Source organism: Hyperolius riggenbachi, chromosome 7 (assembly GCF_040937935.1).
Source record: "Hyperolius riggenbachi isolate aHypRig1 chromosome 7, aHypRig1.pri, whole genome shotgun sequence".
Classification (NCBI taxonomy): domain Eukaryota; kingdom Metazoa; phylum Chordata; class Amphibia; order Anura; family Hyperoliidae; genus Hyperolius; species Hyperolius riggenbachi.
This window is the reverse complement of record NC_090652.1, coordinates 37563714-37580331: the sequence shown is the minus strand read 5'-3', so window position 1 is coordinate 37580331 and position 16618 is coordinate 37563714. Positions and strand designations below refer to the sequence as shown.

At 47.9% G+C, this 16618-nt stretch overlaps 1 protein-coding gene across 1 annotated transcript in view; it reads right to left on the bottom strand.

Annotated features, from left to right (window-relative positions):
• HSD3B7 (hydroxy-delta-5-steroid dehydrogenase, 3 beta- and steroid delta-isomerase 7) overlaps nt 1-11840 on the bottom strand; it is an 80886-nt gene extending 69046 nt beyond the window's left edge. The window contains exon 1 of the mRNA XM_068243925.1: nt 11791-11840. The gene's annotated coding sequence lies outside the window, so the exon portion shown is untranslated. The remainder of the gene's footprint in view (nt 1-11790) is intronic.
• Between the last annotated feature and the right edge of the window lie 4778 nt (nt 11841-16618).

Here is a 16618-nt window from a genome sequence, read left to right as displayed (position 1 = left end):
CTTAAGAGGCTAAATACTGGCACATCTAAGTTATACAGGTTCTGGGGCTACTCACACATAATCAGTGCCTAAACTGCATCTAACTAGCCACAAGGGATGAGGTGGCAGCCCTGAGCATCCCCAGTATTGAGGCAAGCACAAATACAAGGTAACTGATTGGCTGGAATGTCCCTACTGGGCACTGGCGGTTGCTGTACTATACCGCACACAACTGCTTTTTCACTCCAGTTCCAGGAACACATCTGAATGTGTAGCATGAGACTTCTCCATGGGAATTTTAGCAGCCACAAAGTATGAGTCACATTCCTACCCCATGTGGCAGCTTAAAGGACCGCCCCAGTGAAAAAAAAGTAAGCAGTTAAATTCTGACAGAACCGACAGGTTTTGGACTAGTTCATCCCCTCACGGGGGATTCTCAGGGTTTTCTTAAGCACTTCCTGAATGGCAGTTGCTAAGTCTAACTGCGGAAAAAATGTACAAGCGAGAAGGGAGGCTGGTTGGTATCGTACTATTTTGGAAGTTAAATGGCTGTGCAGAATACGCTCTTGAAAACAAAGAAAACCTTTAGAAGCCCCATGAGTAGTCCAAAACCAGTTGGTTCTGTCAAATTTTAACAGCTTACTTTTTGAGCTGGAGTCGTCCTTTAACTACCTAACGACCGGCTGCCCCAGTGCCACCTAACGCAGATTGGCGTCAAGTCCTGGGCCGGAGATTTGCAGGAGATCGCGGGTGTTGATGTGCGCGCATCTCAGCTTGAATGACGGAGCTACGTCATCAGTCTTCCAGTGGTGATCGTCGCTAGGGACTGTTAGACGGCGTCTGTTTTGCTGTCTATTTCCACTGTACAGCGCTGCAATCTACGGCAACGATGTACTGGGGACAGCCGTGTGACATGGCTGCCCCCCCCCCTGGCAAGCCCAGGACTTCTGGGGCTTCTGCCTGCAGCCGACCTGTGCCCACACAGTCCTGGACCAATCCTCCGTTCCCCCGACGCAACTTTTTTTCTCGTACTGGAAGTCGACTTCTAAGTCGACCTGCACTGCGCCCTGGACATGCGTATAGTACTCGTTCCTGTAGCCAGGAGTTCCCTGCGCAGGCGCAGTACGAGAAAATCTCTACTGGGCCTGAACAGTTTGCGTCCGGCTACGGGAGCGTGAACGAGGATGGGCGGGGCCAGGGCCGCACAGGCGCAGTGCACTCTATCTGCACATCGTGAAAGTGAGCTGCAGCGTGGGACTGGAGCACCGGTGAATGGCTGCGTGGGAACAGGGCAGCTGCAGTGGGCTGGCAGAAGCCCCAGGTAAGAGAAACTCTTATTTGTAGTGAAAATAATGTAATTCATAAAATTGCTTATCTTGTTTTTTACAATATCCAACTATAAATGTATTCAGTCAGTGTTTGCCTATTGTAAAACCTTTCCTTACCTTGATTGACATTCTGAACTTTATCACTGGTGGTGACATCTCTTGTCCTGCCAGGTGGAGTGTTTGTTTACTGAGCATTCTATACACAGAGGGAGATACTGCTTGCTAGGCCGTTGGAAACAGCAGTTATTTCCCACAATGCAACCAGGTTCACAGACAGCAAACTGTCAGGACCTTGGTCATGACATCACACCGTGGGAGGGGTTTCTCCTCAATATCAGCCATACAGACTTCTCTGATGATCTATTTGAGGAAAGGTATAGATTTCTGGTGGGAAAGGGGGTATCAGCTGCTGATTGGGATAAAGTTCAATTCTTGGTTATAGTTCCTCTTTAGTATGGAACGTGCGCAAATACTACCCTCTTCTCCATGAATGGAGGCTTAACCATCGCAAAATCCTGCTTAAAAACTAGGTGAAGGTGTCCTATGCAGCATCGCAGAGGAAGGCATTAACTGGAGGCTCTGCAGGCTGCTGATTCTTCTTGCCACTACATCAATTTCCTGTTCAGAGTCTGGGGGGCTGGAGCAAACCTCAAGCCCTCTGCATGGCCGGCGCTACCATAGAGGCAAAGAAGGCAGCTGCCCCAGGGCCCCAGAGCTTGTAGGGGCCCCCAGTGGCTACAAGAGGAAAAAAAAATTTCAAATCGACCTTATAGTTTTTGAGAAAATCGATTTTAAAGTTTCAAAGAAAAAAAAATACACATTTAAAAACCATCCGACTTTAACGGTTAATAGCAAATCCACCTTAAAGTCTAAAAACCCTAAATTTGCAGGTTATGTTAAGGAGATCATTGGGAATAAGAGGAAAAAACTATTTTTCAAAAAGACCTTATAGTTTTTGAGAAAATCAATTTTAAAGTTTCGAAGGAAAAAAGTATACTTTTAAATGCGGTAAATGTCACTTTTAGTACCTAACGGTAGTGTAATATTACATGCATCAAACGAAAGCGCAATAAATTTCCTGACAGGGTTTCCAGGGGGTCCATACGCAGCTGCAGCGGTTTGGCCAGGGATCGCTATACAGCCGCAATATGGCTGTATGAAGATCTCTGGCAATTTTTTCCTATTTTCCCATTTTTTTTAATGTTTAGAGTGTGGGAATTTTTTTTTTTTAATTATGTGGGGTCCCCCCTCCTGAAACTTTTTAACCCCTTGTCCCCCATGCAGGCTGGGGTAGCCAGAATGTGGAGCTCCGACCGATTGGGGCTTCAAACCCTGACTATACCAGCTGCAAAAAAGGTCCCTTAATGCCAATTTTTGCTCCGGGGCAATCTGTTGAGGGGGCCCCCCAGGTTTATTTTGCCCTGGGGCCCCATTGTTGCTTGAACCGGCCCTGGCCCTCTGGGCACATCCCAGCCTGCAGTTCCTGAAGTGTGTGATAGAGGCAGTGACGGGTAAAGAGGCTCCTCAACAGGCACTTAAACAGTTCATCAATCGGATTCTACACACCTAAAATCACTGACATCTTCTGCAGCGCTTTACAGAGTACATAGTCATGTCACTGACTGTCCTCAGAGGAGCTCCCAATCTAATCCTACCATAGTAATAGTCTAATGTCCTGCCATATCATTATTATGTATTTATATAGCACTGACATCTTCTGCAGCACATTACAGAGTACATGGTCATGTCACTCACTGTCCTCAGATGATAACACAATTTATTCCCCCCCCCCTCCCCCTCCTAAGGGCCAGAGGAAACACACACAAGCATGGATAGACCATACAAACCCCAAGCAGATAACGTCCAGGCTGGAAACTGAACTCAGTTCAGGAGAGCGCTATCCACTATCTCACTGTGCTACCCACGCACAGCCCACTGCATTATGTGTAAACCCAGCAGACAGTGGAGAAGCAACAGGAACACAGAACTTGCAATGCTTTTATGCTTTTGTGATTCGTCACAGATTAGGGAGAATTAGACAGGCTAAACTCTCTAAATACATACAGGGTACATTTCTCTGTCTTTCATCTATCCTGTGCAAGCGTTCAGGTCCACTTTAAGCAGACAAAGCCCTGAACCGATGAGAGAGCTTATTCTAATCTTCTTACAGCACCACAGAAATCGTGTTCTGGCATCAGCACAAGAGCTGGGCCGCGTTCACCTCCACAGCGTGCGCACACTATGCAGCTCTGACAGTTAGACGCTAACAAGAGCTGGGCCCCAATCACCTCCACAGCGTGCGCAAACTACGCAGCTCTGACAGTTAGACGCTAACAAGAGCTGGGCCCCAATCACCTCCACAGCGTGCGCACACTACGCAGCTCTGACAGTTAGATGCCAACAGGTAGCAATGATTTACCCCAGGTTGATTCTTACAGATTACAGACAAATGACCTTAATCTGTTGAACATCTTACAAGTGTAACAAACTTTAAACCTCTGCCATGCTGCTGGAGCAGGAATATTGTACTCTGGCCATAATAAAAAACAAACCCCACAACAGCAATAGTGTGCACTGCAGTATGCTGCCCTGGCCAGTACGCCATACACTGTACAGCCACGCAAAGCACACCTATCCAGCACGCCATACACCGTATAGCCATGCAAAGCACACCTCGCCAGCACACCATACACCGTATAGCCATGCAAAGCACACCTGGAAGGCACGCGATACACTGTACAGCCACGCAAAGCACACCTGGCCAGCACCCCATACAGCCACGCAGAGCACACCTGGCCTGCACGCCATACACCGTACATCAAATGCAAAGCACACTTGGCAGGCAGGCCATACACCATACAGCCACGCAAAGCACACCTGGAAGGCACGCCATGCACCGTACAGCCACGCAAAGCACACCTGGCCAGCACACCATACACCGTACAGCCATGCAAAGCACACCTGGCCAGCACGCCATACACCGTACAGCCACGCAAAGCACACCTGGCCAGCAGGCCACACACCGTACAGCCACGCAAATCACACCTGGCAGGCAGGCCATACACCGTACAGCCACGCAAAGCACACCTGGCAGGCACGCCATACACTATACAGCCACGCAAAGCACACCTGGCCAGCACGCCATACACCATACAGCCACGCAAAGCACACCTAGCCAGCACGCCATACACTATACAGCCACGCAAAGCACACCTGCCCAGCACGCCATACATCGTACAGCCACGCAAAGCACACCTCGCCAGCACGCCCCACACCATACAGCCACGCAAAGCACACCTGGCCAGCACGCCATACATCGTACAGCCACGCAAAGCACACCTGGCAGGCAGGCCATACACCGTACAGCCACGCAAAGCACACCTAGCCAGCACGCCATACACCATACAGCCACGCAAAGCACACTCGGCCAGCACGCCATGCACCGTACAGCCACGCAAAGCACACCTAGCCAGCACGCCATACACCGTACAGCCACGCAAAGCACACCTGGCCAGCACGTCATACACCGTACAGCCATGCAAAGCACACCTGGCCAGCACAGCCACGCAAAGCACACCTGGCCAGCACTCCATACACCGTACAGCCACGCAAAGCACACCTGGCCAGCATGCCATACACCGTACAGCCACGCAAAGCACACCTGGCCAGCACACCATACACCATACAGCCACGCAAAGCACACCTGGGCATCACGTCATACACCGTACAGCCACGCAAAGCACACCTGGCCAGCACGTCATACACCGTACAGCCATGCAAAGCGCACCTGGCCAGCACGCCATACACCATACAGCCACGCAAAGCACACCTGGCCAGCACTCCATACACCATACAGCCACGCAAAGCACACCTGGCCAGCATGCCATACACCGTACAGCCACGCAAAGCACACCTGGCCAGCACACCATACACCATACAGCCACGCAAAGCACACCTGGGCATCACGTCATACACCGTACAGCCACGAAAAGCACACCTGGCCAGCACGCCATACACTGTACAGCCACGCAAAGCACACCTGGGCATCACGTCATACACCGTACAGCCACGAAAAGCACACCTGGCCAGCACACCATACACCGTACAGCCATGCAAAGCACACCTGGCCAGCACGCCATACACCGTACAGCCACGCAAAGCACACCTGGCCAGCACCCCATACACCATACAGCCACACAAAGCACACCTGGGCAGCACGCCATACACCGTACAGCCACGCAAAGCACACCTGGCCAGCACACCATACACCATACAGCCACGCAAAGCACACCTGGGCATCACGTCATACACCGTACAGCCACGCAAAGCACACCTGGCCAGCACGCCACACACCGTACAGCCACGCAAATCACACCTGGCAGGCAGGCCATACACCGTACAGCCACGCAAAGCACACCTGGCAGGCACGCCATACACTATACAGCCACGCAAAGCACACCTGGCCAGCACGCCATACACCATACAGCCACGCAAAGCACACCTAGCCAGCACGCCATACACTATACAGCCACGCAAAGCACACCTGCCCAGCACGCCATACATCGTACAGCCACGCAAAGCACACCTCGCCAGCACGCCCCACACCATACAGCCACGCAAAGCACACCTGGCCAGCACGCCATACATCGTACAGCCACGCAAAGCACACCTGGCAGGCAGGCCATACACCGTACAGCCACGCAAAGCACACCTAGCCAGCACGCCATACACCATACAGCCACGCAAAGCACACTCGGCCAGCACGCCATGCACCGTACAGCCACGCAAAGCACACCTAGCCAGCACGCCATACACCGTACAGCCACGCAAAGCACACTCGGCCAGCACGCCATGCACCGTACAGCCACGCAAAGCACACCTAGCCAGCACGCCATACACCGTACAGCCACGCAAAGCACACCTGGCCAGCACGTCATACACCGTACAGCCATGCAAAGCACACCTGGCCAGCACAGCCACGCAAAGCACACCTGGCCAGCACTCCATACACCGTACAGCCACGCAAAGCACACCTGGCAGGCAGGCCATACACCGTACAGCCACGCAAAGCACACCTAGCCAGCACGCCATACACCATACAGCCACGCAAAGCACACTCGGCCAGCACGCCATGCACCGTACAGCCACGCAAAGCACACCTAGCCAGCACGCCATACACCGTACAGCCACGCAAAGCACACCTGGCCAGCACGTCATACACCGTACAGCCATGCAAAGCACACCTGGCCAGCACAGCCACGCAAAGCACACCTGGCCAGCACTCCATACACCGTACAGCCACGCAAAGCACACCTGGCCAGCATGCCATACACCGTACAGCCACGCAAAGCACACCTGGCCAGCACACCATACACCATACAGCCACGCAAAGCACACCTGGGCATCACGTCATACACCGTACAGCCACGCAAAGCACACCTGGCCAGCACGTCATACACCGTACAGCCATGCAAAGCGCACCTGGCCAGCACGCCATACACCATACAGCCACGCAAAGCACACCTGGCCAGCACGCCATACACCGTACAGCCACGCAAAGCACACCTGGCCAGCACACCATACACCATACAGCCACGCAAAGCACACCTGGGCATCACGTCATACACCGTACAGCCACGAAAAGCACACCTGGCCAGCACGCCATACACTGTACAGCCATGCAAAGCACACCTGGCCAGCACGCCATACACCGTACAGCCACGCAAAGCACGTCAGGATTTCTGTCTGTCGGGACTAGCTGCTGAAGTGAGACAGACATCAAAGTGGTCTTGATTCCGTCCGCATACACACAAAAAAGGCGCTGGAAATTTCAGCGCCCTGTAATGCCGATAGTAAGATATCGGTATTTAATGCCAATATTTTACTAATAAAGTGTAAAAATTTGGATTGAAATTTGGTATTAAATACCGATAATTTACTATGGCTAAACCGAACCCTCCCCCATAACACCTAACCCTAAGCCCTCCTACCAACACAAACTACCAGGGGCGTAGCAATAGGGGGTGCAGAGGTAGCGACCGCATCGGGGCCCTTGGGCCAGAGGGGCCCCGAAGGGCCCTCCCTCAACTACAGTATTAGCTCTCTATTGGTCCTGTGCTCATAATTATCACTTCTATAGATACTTTGAATGGTGGTAATCACTAACAAACTGTTCCCCATCCCCTTCTTGCACCTCTGACACTGTAGTTGCCATTGGCAGGTTTTGGTGCGCAGTGGCAATTATGTATAGAGTGCTTGGGGGGCCCCACTGTAAAACTTGCATCAGGGCCCACAGCACCTTAGCTACGCCACTGCAAACTACCTATCTAACGCCAAATCCTAACCCCCCCCCCCCCTCCCAACACACACACACATACACACTACCTGCCAGAAACCTAACCCTAAACCCCCACTACACACTGCCTAGTGCCTAACCCTAAACCCCACCCCCCGCACACACTATCTGCCTAGTGCCTAACCCTAAACCCCACCCCCACACACACTACCTGCCTAGTGCCTAACCCTAAACCCCACCCTCGCAACCACTATCTGCATACTGCCTAACCATAAACCCCACCCCCTGCACACACTACCTGCCAAGTGCCTAACCCTAACCCCCCTTGCACACACTACCTACCTAATGCCTAACCCTAAATCCCACCCCCGCATACACTACCTGCCTGACATCTAACCCTAAACTACCCCCACACACACTACCTGCCTGACACCTAACCCTAAATCCCCCTGCCCACCCCACACATACCGTACTACCTAAATAATGCCTAACCCTAAACTCCCCCCACTCCGCACACACTACCTGCCTAGTGCCTAACGCCACCCACTCCACACACAAAGTACCTGCCTAGTGCCTAACCCCACCCACTCCACACACAAAGTACCTGCCTAGTGCCTAACCCCACCCACTCCACACACAAAGTACCTGCCTAGTGCCTAACCCCACCCACTCCACACACAAAGTACCTGCCTGTAAACCTGAATGGCCTATTGAAATATCAGCATTTGGGTGCCTGATAAACAGCAGCCTGCTATATTTACCGTGTGCCCAAATTTCCACCCTGCTGCCTAAATACTGATAAAATACATTGACGCAATGGCGGCACCCAATTAGTCCACTTGCTGCATGCGCCCAATTTTACTGCTGCAATTCCGTCCAGCATGCGAATTACAATGCCGATTGCACCTTAGAAATGGGCCAATCAAAATCCTCTTAGGGCCAGTGCACACCAAAAACCACTAACGTATCCGCAAACCCTAGAGGTTTTTGAAGCGGTTTTTCAGAGCGATTGTAGGCATGCTTACAGAGATTTTCTAATCAAGCCTAGCGTTTTTGGAGCGTTTTGGTGTTGCGTTTTTTATTTTTTGTACAGTAGAGCTGGAACTGGACAGCTTCTGTAACAAAAACGCCTGGAAAATCGCTCTGATCTACCGCTTTTCTCCGCGATTTTTCTCTTTCCTATACTTTAACATTGAAGCAGAATTGCCTCAGAAATCAACAAAAATGCTGCAGGAACCAAGTTTGCATTTGGGGAAAAATCAAACCGCTCGTGTGCACCAGCCCATTGAAATACATTAGTCAAGCAGTTTTCAACCTGAAAACGTTTTTAAAAACCGCTCAGAACCGCTCTTAGGGCTTGGTTCACTAAACCATGATAACTAATATCACGGCCGCGCTAGTGTTTTGCGTGCGTTATAAAGTGCGTAGCGTTTTCATGAAAACAGACGCGATTTTGAGCGAAAATTCACCGCGTGAAAAACATTACGTGCATTATAACGCGCACAAAATGTTAGCACGATAGTGATAATAGTTAGCACGGTTTAGTGACTCAAGCACTTAGTGTGCACCAGCCCTTACTGTTGCTTTTCATCGGTCCAGTTTAAAGTGACATGTGGTTTGCATTAAATATGCATGCAAGGCAAAATTGTATGCACCTCATTAAAGGACCACTATCACAGAAAATTGTTTAAAGGGGCAAATATAATATAAATAGTTAAAGGGGCACTACAGCAAAAACTGTAAAAGTAACATATGTGCAAACAAATACAAATAAGAAGTACATTTTTTCCGGAGTAAAATAAGCCATAAATTACATTTCTCCTATGTTTCGGTCACTTACAGTAGGTAGTAGAAATCTGACAGAAGTGACAGGTTTTGGACTAGTCTATCTCTTCATAGGGGATTCTCAGCAAGGCTTTTATTCTTTATAAAGATATTCCCTAAAAAGGATTTAAACAATGATGCTGGCCAGCTTCCCTGATCGCTATACAGTTTTTTGGCAGTTGGACAGAGCAACTGCCATTCACTAAGTGCTTCTGAAAATAAAAGAATCCCCTATGAAGAGATGGACTAGTCCAAAACCTGTCGCTTCTGTCAGATATCTACTACCTACTGTAAGTGACAGCAACACAGGAGAAAAGTAATTTATGGCTCATTTTACTCTGGGAAAATGTACTTCTTATTTGTATATGTTTGCACATATTTTACATTTTACAGTTTTTCGCTGTAGTGCCCCTTTAAAATGTGTATGCATACATATAAGAAGTACATTACTCCCAGACTAAAATGCACCATAAATTACATTTTTCCTATGATGCTGTTGCTTACAGCAGGCAGTAAAAATTCAACAGATCTGACAGGTTTTGGACCAGTCCATCTCCTCATGGGGGATTCCCAGTACAGTATTTCCTTTATTAAAAGCGCTCTCTGGAAAGGACATATACAAAAATGCCGGCCAGCCCTCCATATTTGCTTGTGCGCTATTTTGGCAGTTGGACTGAGAAAATGTAATTCAGTGCGTGCTCTTAAAAAGAAATAAAACCCTGAGAATCCCCCATGAGGAGCTGCACTACCTCAAAACCTCTCAGATCCATCAGATTTTCACTACCTTCTGTTAGTGACAGGGACATGGGAAAAATATAACTTACAGTGCATTTATTATGCAAGAAGTATACATGTTAGATGTATGCATAGTATGTATGTATGCTCTCTCTCCACTGCTGGCCATATACTGGGAGATCAATGAAGCAACCAATGTCTCACCAATTGGTCTTTGCATCAGTAGATATCTGATGAGATTCCGGGAGAATGAAATCTAAAATCTAATGCTACAGATGTCAGATTTTCACTGTAAAGGCGCCCATACACTAGCAGATGGCCAGCAGATTCGACCATCAGATAGATCTGTCTCTGATAGAATCTGATCAGAGAGAGACCTACAGGTGAAACTCTACAAATTAGAATATGGTGCAAAAGTCCATTTATGTCAGTAATTCAACTTAAAAGGTGAAACTAATATATGAAATAGACTCATCACATGTAAAGTGAGATATTTTAAGCCTTTATTTGTTATTGATGATTATGGCTCACAGCTTATGAGAACGACAAAATCGGAATCTCAGCCCATTAGAATATTGCGAAATGTTCCATATTCTCAGCTCAAAGTGTCAGACTCTCATCGGCTAATTCATCCAAACACCTGCAAAGGGTCCTATTTCATATAAAAAAGGATACAGAAATAGAGCACTGACGCATAGGTTAGTGTGTGCTCCACCGCTACACTCACCGCGGGTCTCTGGGGTCCATCAGTCGCTTTGAAATTGAACGTCGCTACCGAACCGCTCCCTTTCAAGTGACATCTTTCCATAATTTCAGCCGAAAATCGATCGAAACTATTCCCGATATCGAAACCAGTGGTATACTTATCCCAGAAAAAAAATCTGCGGTGCTCATCACACAGTTCTTTAAGAAAGAAATCGATAATGCGATTTTTCCGGATCGATTGATCATACAATATGATCTCAATGATTTGATTGAAAATCCAATTGTTCACTAAAATTTATACCATTAAAGGGAAAGGGCTCCTTAAGAAAGGTTACGTCCGGGGGGGGGGGGGGGGGGGGGGGGTGTATCGCTGTGTGTTACGTCAACATTCTCAGTTACGTCAACATTCACAGTACAGCGTGCGTTCCCACACATTGCGTTGTGACGCGGCAGGGGACATTGCAATTTCCCGTCAGGTTCAGTTTTGTCGGAACTGTCCACGTTTTAATGCGCTGTCACGCGCATTTCGTCCATAGGAAACGCATGCACAAAAAACGCGTTCATGCAAGCGTTGTGCAGTGTGAATGAGTCCTAAGGCAAGGATCAATATGAGGTTTGGGGCTAAAAATAGTCTAAAATGACAATGCAGCACAAACGTATAGAACAAGTCATCAAAACAAGCTACACGCAGCCTCTGCAAAGCTAACCAGTCCTGATAACACAGCTGAACCTGACAGAACACTGGCAAATAAATGGCACAGTGACACATGCAGGGAAATTAACATTGTGACAGCTCAGTAAAGACTGTGACATTCTGCTGCAGCCACACACACAGTCCTCTCCTAACACCTATCAGTGCTGCAGCCCCCACACACCCTCTCTGCAGACCCCCAGCACAAGGGGACCCCAGCGAGAAGCACTTACCTTTCTGTTGGTAACCTTCTGCAGCACACAGCATAGTGACAGCTCAGATCCTGACAGCACAAAGTGTAGAGAGGGAGGGAGGAGAGTAACAGGAGGAGCCAACAGGACGCTTACTGCAATACTGAATTACTGTAGATGTTATTATCATTATTATATATATTCCACAAGCCATTATGCAGAGCTGCCACAACTTGTTCACATCGCATGGATTCTAATCCGGGCAACCTGGGGAGTTTTGTGCAGCCAGCAAACACCTCTGTGCGAAAGCAGCTCACACCGGCAGTCAGAGGTAGCATCTGCCTGGCTGAGGACACAAGAACACCAGTCTGTCATTTAAAGGGAACCTGAAGTGAGAGGGATAGCATACATTAAATAAGGGCGCCAGGAAAAAAGGGCGCTGGGTGAAGCTGCAAAATATCATCTATAACAATGAAAACGAAGAAATATTTACAGTCGTAATGAGGATAGTAAAACACTGGTAAATACAACTGATATTTTACTACAACTTAAAGAGGAAAATAATGTAATTAAAAAGTGCTTCATTTTTACAATAATTTATGTATAAATGATTTAGTCAGTGTTTGCCCATTGTAAAATCTTTCCTCTCCCTGATTTACATTCTGACATTTATCACATGGTGACAGTTTTACTGCTGGCAGGTGATGTCAGTGGATGGAGATGCTGCTTGCTTTTTTGGCGGTTGGACCCAGCTGTAAACAGCTGTTATTTCCCACAGTGCAATGAGGTTCACAGACAGGAAACTGTCAGGACCATGGTCCTGACATCCCACTGTGAGAGGGGTTTCACCACAATATCAGCCATACAGAGCCCCCTGATGATCGATTTGTAAAAAGGAAAAGATTTCTCATGGGAAAGGTGGTATCAGCTATTGATTGGGATGAAGTTCAATTCTTGGTCACGGTTTCTCTTTAACCTAGCCCTTCTCTCACACAGAACCCTTCCTCTACCGATGGCTAACCCTCTAACCCTAACCCCCCCTAGTGGTGCCTAACCCTAAGACCGACCTGGTGGTGCCTAACCCTAAGACCCCCCTCTTCCTGACGCCTAACCCTAAGACCCCCCTCTTCCTGATGCCTAACCCTAAAACCCTCCTTCCTGACACCTAACCCTCAAATCCCCCTTCCTGATGCCAAACTCTAACGTCACCCTTACTGACGCCTAACCCTAAGACCCCCCTTCCTGACGCCTAACCCTAAGAACCCCTTCCTGATGCCTAACACTAAGACTCCCCTTCCTGGCGCCTAACCCTAAGCCCCCCTTTCCTGATGCCTAACCCTAAGACCCCCTTCCTGACACCGCACATAACGTAAAAAAAACCCAATACATTTCTAAGACAATACATTATAAAACGATAATTTATAAAATTATAATTCTCAAAACGAAAAATTTTGGTTGGACGGGCCTGGTGCCTGCTATTTATAGGGTGCCCAAATTTCTGCTTTTGGCGCCCAAAAGCCAATACTTTGCATTAGCACCGATGGAGCACCCAAGTAGTCAATTAACCGCAGGCGCCTAAATTTCCTGCTTCCAGAGGGGGTGGCTGCCATTTGTATTTCCTGTTAAACAATAATCTTATGGATTAAACAAGCATAACAGTGCCACGTGCTGTGCTGAGCCACAGACCACACCTGAAACAGTCCTTGTTTTGTGGATGTGCAACTCTGTGCTGAAGTCCAGGTGATTTCCTTATTACACCCTTATTTTGAGCCCGGGTGTTCGTCTCAGCAGAAGCAGATTTTGGATTCCCAGTACAGCACCTGCAGTCCCCTGATTAAATATTTTTGTTTCTGTTACAGCATTTTCAGTTTGACTTATAACCTTCTCAAGGGTTGAATTGTGTTCCATAAGCAATCTCTCTCTAATGCAGCTGGAGTTTGTTGTTTCTACTAGTCGATCTCTTTCTTCTCTGCTATAGCACCAAAATCACAGGTAGCAGCCAGCTGTCACAATGCTGCAATATAGAGCACTGGGGATTTACCAGAATTCTGTCCAGGTTGTTGGAATATGCATCTTCCTGTAGCCACACTTACTTTGGGGGCAAAGAAGTTCTTTCATGAAGTGAGAGCTGAAACATAAGCAGTGCTGCTCATCCAATATTCGGGTATCCGAACTACCCAGATAATCTGAACTTTTTCCACTATCCGAAATTTGAATAGAAATTCAGATATTTTTTTTAAATCCGAATACCACTATCTGAGCAAACTCGGATTTCCCATTTGAAATCCGAAATCCGGGCGGATAGTTAGTTCAGATATCGGAGCTGAAGCAAAAGTCACTTCAAAAGGCTAAAATCCGTTTCGGAGGGAGGGAGGGAGGGAGAGAGAGAGAGAGAGAGAGAGAAAGAGAGAGAGAGAGAGAGGCCCGGATATCCGAATCCGACCGGATATCCAGTATATTGGGTTCGGATATCCGAATCTACTCGGATACCAAAAAGTTCGGATCCGGATATCTGGGTATCCGGATCCGAATTCAATTCGGATTTTGAAAAGGGGTATCCAAGCAACACTGAGTAAGTTTCATCTTCTACCGTTGAAGTGTAGAATATACAGTATACTGTCCTTCCGCTCCTAGGCAGTGAATTCATAAAGCACAAAATTCAAGCATCAAGGAAGCATTCTTGTTTGCAGCTAGTAGGTAACTCTCAAACATCCGAAACCAAGCAGTGAAGTGCATGTCAGGCTCACCCAAGGGTGGAGAAAAGACGGTGGTTGTTGTAATTCTAGAAGAGCCAGGATTTACCAACTCTCTCCACAAACAGTGACTTCTCTTTGCGCTCCAAGCCAGGACAGAACAAGAACCAACAACCCACCACAGCAGCCAAGCTATTTGCATTATTTATGTGTCAGCCTCCATATTTCACTCACTTCAGGTGTGCTAGACTTTCTGTCACCAGTGTAAGACTTCAATACCATGTCGGACATTTCATATTTGTTTGGTTTTAAAGAGAGTCTGAAGCCAAAATAATTTGCTGTTTTTATTGCCCAGTTATGTTGAGCAATAAGACCATAGCTGATTTGCCACAACAGCGCGGCAGAACGAGGATTTATACCCCCTAAATCCCGGGGCAGATTTTGCTGCCCGGGGGGGACAGAGCTGTGTGCAGTAGCTCTGCCTCCAGTCAATCTTTGCCGATCTCCACCTCTCCCCACCCCTCTCAGTCTTCTTTCACTGAAAGGGGCGGGGAGAGGCGGAGATTGACTAGACTGGAGGCAGAGCTACAGCACAAAGCCCTGCCTCCTTCAGGAAGCGAAGGCAGAATTTTGCCCCAGGGATTTTGGGGGGCTAACTACATTGTTCTGTCGCGCTGTTGCAGCGAATCGGCTATGGTCTTATTGCTTAACATAACTGGGCAATAAAAACAGCAAATTATTTTGGCTTCAGTCTCTCTTTAAGAGACAGTGTAGTTCTGATAGCTATGGAAAATATATCACTGTATTGCTGGCCTCAAGCCAGATCTTTGCATACACTTTTTGTCTGGCTTGCGCCCAGCAAACCCTGCTTTTGAAATATTAAGGTATTAATTCATGCTGGGAAACTGCTGTTTGGTCTCAGATTAACCAGAAACATTTGCAAATCAGGAATATATGGTCATATTTTACAGGTGAGTAGTGAAGGTGAAAATATGACATATTAAGAGATACTATGAACATTTTCCCTCCAAAATGCCCCAAAATGGCACGAGGCGGATCTGCCAAAAGCAGGAAGACGCACTTGTAGACCCGCCTCTTAAACAGATTTCTCAAAAGAGGGAGCCTCCTTTTGAGAGGCTCCCTATGTTATGTGCCTCTTATCCATTTGGCACTGTTATTGGCCTGATGAGGCGGGCTCAGACCGATGAAACGCGTTGCTTGCACTAATAAAAATCTTTTGTGTACATCAAATTTTTATCATTGAGGTAAGCCACCTCACTTCCTTTCATTTTATCTGGTTTTAATAGTTTTTATATACCCCAGGTAGGGGTGCTCGGAAAATTCCGCGGAATTATTAATTCCGTGATTCCGGCCGGGATTGGATTAATTCCGATTCCGGTAGTCGAAACGAAATTCCTACTTTTTGAAAAGCATGCTTATATACCATAGCTGGGATTTGAACCCAGGACTCAGTGTGATAGGACTCAGTGTGTAGTAGATATCTGATAGGCTGCCGGCCAGCGGCAGCACACGTCACACGCGTGCCGCAGCCACTGACACACACTACCTGAGCCGCGGCCTAGGAGCCGCGGCAAAGGTGAAAAAGAGCCGCATGCGGCTCTGGAGCCACGGGTTGCCTACCCCTGGTCTAGGGGGTAAGACAGATACCTACTACACACTGAGTCCTGGGTTCAAATCCCAGCTATGGTATACAAGCATGCTTTTCAAAAAGTACAAATCCTTAATCATGCTACTTTTACTATAGAATTGATCATAATGGTAGTATGCTTTATGCTAGGCCAGCTTTAGCATGTAGTGTGGTTCATGGTCTAGAGGGTAAGACAGATACCTACTACACACTGCGTCCTGGGTTCAAATCCCAGCTATGGTATATAAGCTGTTTTGAAAATCTGCAATTCCGTACTGGATGATATAATGGATGGATGGAGAGGAGGAGGAGAGAGAGATTTTAAAATTTTTCCGACGGAATTCCGTATACCGCGGAATTCCGCGGAAATGGTCCGGAATATCGTCGGAATTAAAAGGAAGCGGAATTTGGGATCGGCGGTATGCGGAATTACCGCGGAACGGAAAAATTGCAATTCCGAGCATCCCTAACCCCAGGGTGCCTCTTTTTCCACATAGTGCTTTTAGACTCCAATGGAGGGGTCCAGACA